The sequence below is a fragment of the Chiloscyllium plagiosum genome, chromosome 15, assembly GCF_004010195.1.
Source record: "Chiloscyllium plagiosum isolate BGI_BamShark_2017 chromosome 15, ASM401019v2, whole genome shotgun sequence".
NCBI classification, from domain to species: Eukaryota; Metazoa; Chordata; class Chondrichthyes; order Orectolobiformes; family Hemiscylliidae; genus Chiloscyllium; species Chiloscyllium plagiosum.
This window is the reverse complement of record NC_057724.1, coordinates 76,862,020-76,866,846: the sequence shown is the minus strand read 5'-3', so window position 1 is coordinate 76,866,846 and position 4,827 is coordinate 76,862,020.

The window sequence follows — 4,827 nt, the reverse complement described above, 5'->3', positions numbered from 1 at the left end:
GTGACCTTATAGAGGTTTACAAAATTGAGAGGGGCATGGATAGGGTAAAGAGGCAGTCTTTTCCCTGGTGTCGGGGAGTCCAGAACTAGAGGGCATACGTTTAGGGTGAGAGGGCAAAGATATAAAAGAGACCCAAGGGGCAACTTCTTCACACAGAGGGTGGTACAGGTATGGAATGAGCTGCCTGAGGAAGTGGTGGAGGCTGGTACAATTGCAACATTTAAGAGGCATTTGGATTGATATATGAATAGGAAGGTTTTGGAGGGATATTGGCCAGGTGCTGTCAGGTGGGACTAGATTGGGTTGGGATATCTGGTCGGCATGGACGGGTTGAACTGAAGAGTCTGTTTCCATGCTGTACATCTCTATGACTCTATGAAAAGGTAGTGGATGCAGAACCTAAAGTTATTTTGATGGCAGAGGGAGATAGATTCTTTTCTTTCTTATTCTTTTGTGGAATGAGGGCATCAGTGACTGGGCCAGCATTTATTGCCCATTCCTAATTGCCCAGAGGGCAGTTAAGAGTCAGCCACATTGCTGTGTGTCTGTACTCACGTGTAGGCCAGACCAGATAAAGGCAGCAGTTACCCTCCCTAAAGGGCATTAGTGAATATGATGGGTTTTTCCAAAAAATTGACAATGGACTCATGATCGCCATTAGACTCTTAATCCCAGATTTTTTTTGAATTTAAATTCCACCATATGCCACAGTAGGGTTCAAACCCAGGTCTCTTGAGTCACTGTCCAGCGATAATGCCATTAAGCCATCAGCTTCCCTTGATGATCAAGGGGATGAAAGATTATCAGGGATATGCAGGAATGGAGAGTTGGGATTAAATCCTGATCAGCCATGACATTGATGATAGGCAGAATTTATATAGCGCCTTTAACATGGAATTATGGAGATATACAGCATGGAAACAGAGCCTTCGGTCCAATTCGTCTTCGCCAATCAGATATCCTAACCTAATCTAGTCCCATTTGCTAACACTTGGCCCATAGCCCTCTATACCTTTCCTAATCATGTACCTATCCAGGTGTCTTTTAAATGCTGTAATTGTACCAGCCTCTACCACTTCCTCTGGCAGCTCATTCCATACACGCACCAAAAAGTTGCCCTTTAGCTCCCTTTTAAATCTTTGCCTTCTCACCCTAATCCTATGCCCATTTTATTTAGGATTTGGAATTTGGAAGGGTCAAGGATGATTTGATCAAAAGGTTTCCAGATATCATCGGGGGTGGGGGGAGGTGAGCAGATGGTGTAGATTAGAATAAACTAATGTCACTCATTTTGTGTCTACGAGTAGGGGGCATGCCTTAAAAACAGAAACCTACCCTTTCAGGTCGGAATTAAGGAAATGTGTCTTCAAGCACAGGATGTACAAAGGGTGGCACCCTCTTCCACAAAATCTATTGTTCATTTTAAATATAAGGTTGACAATTTTTTTGTTATCCAGAGTGGATAGGTGGGAAGGGACATTGACAGGTAGGACAGGTCATGAGGATGGTGCTGAGCTCCACCCTCCCCTCTGACCTATCACCTCCATCCCCACCCCCATTCACCTATTGTACTCTACGCTATCTTCTCCCCAGCCCCAACCCCGACCCCCCCCAATTTATTTCTCCACCCTGGAGGCTCCCTGCCTCTATTCCTGATGAAGGGCTTTTGCCCGAAATGTTTTCCTGCTCCTCGGATACTGCCTGACTTGCTGTGCTTTTCCAGCACCACTCTGATCTAAAATCTCAAGGAGTTAAATGACCTCGTTCTGTGCTAATGTAAAATGCCACAAGGTACACCTCTGGGAAGAATTAAGGGAGGAATTACAGAAGTGATGGGTGATGCAGTTAAAGATGTAGCTGAAACCAACATGATCCAAGAACACAGAATTGGACTAGTATAGTTATCCTCACCAGTTGTGAAGGTGCTGGAGAAGGTTACAAGATGATTCCTGATGAAGGGATTTTGCCTGAAACATCGATTTTCCACTCCTCCGATGCGGCCTGACCTGCTGTGCTTTTCCAGCACCACTCTCTCGACTCTGATCTCCAGCATCTGCAGTCCTCACGTTCACCCTGAAGGGCAGAATAGCTACTCTTGTTCCTTGGTGAGGGTGTCCATGGGAGGGGATCATGTTTGGTTTGGGTAGGGCATTGTTGGGACATGGTTGGAGGGAAGCGGGTCCTGTCTAATTTTGTGTTGGTACTGCAGCTCCTCCAAATCTCGATTGGTCACATCAACTATACCGTGGAGTAGCCTGGCCCCGTCATACATGGAGGTGGTGGTCCCACTATTACCACTGGTGAACAACATTCCAGGTCTTAGAGCCACACTCTGCTCATTAAAAGGCACTATTTCATTGAATATCTTCTCAAAATGGCAGCCATTTGGCATTCAGCTGGGTTGAATGGAGCAGTAACATGAACAGAGAAGCTAAGGTGTGTCCATTACTCTTTCAGTTAAATTATACCCTTCATCAATGTCCATAACAATCCCTCATCAACCTTTGGCTCAGATTCTCATCTTCCTGACCCTTTGCTGTGGTTTATGTGCATTCAAAGAACCTAATTGCTAATGGGGAAAGGACGTGGCGTTTTTGGGTTCAATCAAAGGTTTTCTCAGCATGGACACATCCTTACAATCGGTAAAGTCCACCAAGGCGCAGGTTCAATATTTGTGACACAAGCAAAAACAGATGTTGCTAGAAAATCTCAACAGGTCTGGCATCACTTATGGAGAGAAACCAGAGTGACTGGACCCGAAGCGTTAACTTGCTTTCTCTCTACAGGTGCTGCCAGACCTGCTGAGCTTTTCCAGCAACTTCTGTTTTTGTTTCTGATTTACGGCATTCACAGTTCTTCGGTTTTTAATCCAATATTTCTAATTTAGTTTAATATGCTTTCACTCGGAAAAAGATCCTAAAACCCATTCATCCATTCAAAAGTGTAATTGATTCCAGCAATCATTGGTTTTAAAATGGAGGCCAATAATCAAAGGGCCATCTCCACACGCGGCAGCTCACTCCAATGTGTCTTGCAGGAAGTGAACACATGCAAAAGCAGCTTCTTTCAGATTTTAATCAATGTTTTCCCTTTAAGGGCTTCATTCCCTTTACAAAGTTGCCTACAACACTCATTTCTCTTTTGATTGCAATTATCCAAATCTTCACGCTGCTGGCTTCCCAACATGAGAAAATTTCATTCACCCTTCACCCCTGTGTTTGCTGGTCCTGTCGTCTGGTCTGGCAACTCCTCAAAGTTGAAATGCGCAATGTTGTCTTTTAAACCCCTCCATGACCTCGCTCACCTTCTCTATCCTTGTAACCCTCTCCAGCACCTTCACAACTGGTGAGGATAACTGCTCCAATTCTATGCTATTGGGTCAAGTTGATTTCAACTGCATCTTTAACTGCATCATCCAGCACTTCTTTAATTCCTTCCTTAACTCTTCCCTGAGGTGTACCTTGTGCCATTTGCACAGAAGGAGGTCATTTAACTCCTCAAGTTTAGTCTGTCACTCAATAAGACTGTGGTTGATCTCCAACTAACTCCATGTTCTTTAATATCTCTGGATAATAAAAAAATTGTCAACCATATGTTTAAAATGAACGATAGATTTTGAGGAAGAGAGTGCCAATCTTTGTCCATTCTTTCCTTAATTCAGTCCTGAAAGGGTAGGTTTCTGTTTTCATAGATGCAAAATGAGTGACATTGGTTTTATTCTAATATACCTCACCTGCCTCCCTTGATATCCGGAAAACTTTTGATCAAATCATCCTTGACCCTTCCAAATTCCAAAAGCTAAACGAAATGAGCATAGGATTAGGGTGAGAAGGGAAAGATTTAAAAAGGACCTAAGGGGCAACTTTTTCACACAGAGGGTAGTGCGTGTATGGAATGAGCTGCCAAAGGAAGTGGTGGAGGCTGGTGCAATGACATTTAAAAGGTATCAGGATGGGTATATGAATAGGAAATGTTTAGAGGGATATGGGCCAAGTGCTGGCAAATGGGACTGGATTAGTTTTGGATATCTGATCAGCATAGACGAGTTGGACCGAAGGCTCTGTTTCCGTGCTGTATATCTCCATAACTCCATGTTAAAGGTGCTATATAAATGCAGGTTGCTCTTCTTCTTCTTCAATGTCAGAATTGATTTTGTCTTCCCTGATTGCTCCCAGAATAAAGTGGCACCTGTCAAGTGAACCAATGGTCCGGACTTGACTGTGGGTCCCATTCCCCACTGCCGTGTCACTGCGCACCCAGAAGGAAGCTAGCAGCACCAATTGCTTTCAGGCCAGACTTCTGCCACATTTCCCTGGAGAGAATCCTACCCATGAAAACCTCTGGTCGCTCAGTTTGCCCTTTAGCTCTGTTGTCCCAGCAACACCAGCTGGGAGCGGTGATCTCTGCTGGGATTACACCTACCCGCACCACACCAGGCCAGGATTGGTAGACTGGGGGCAGAGAGACGCATGTTTGGGTGGGTGGCTAAGGAGGACAGGGTTGGGCTGAAAATAGGGTTAACTTTGGGGATGAGGTGGTACCAAAGATATTTGATCATGTACTTTAAGATAAAGCCTGGATCCTGAGCTAGGCCTGAGCTGAAAAGCTAGAGAAGTGATTGCTGGGCCTCTTGCTGAAATATTTGTATCATCGATAGTCACAGGTGAGGTGCCGGAAGACTGGAGATTGGCAAACGTGGTGCCACTGTTTAAGAAGGGTGGTAAAGACAAGCCAGGGAACTATAGACCAATGAGCCTGACGTCGGTGGTGGGAAAGTTGTTGGAGAGAATCCTGAGGGACAGGATGTACATGTATTTGGAAAGGCAA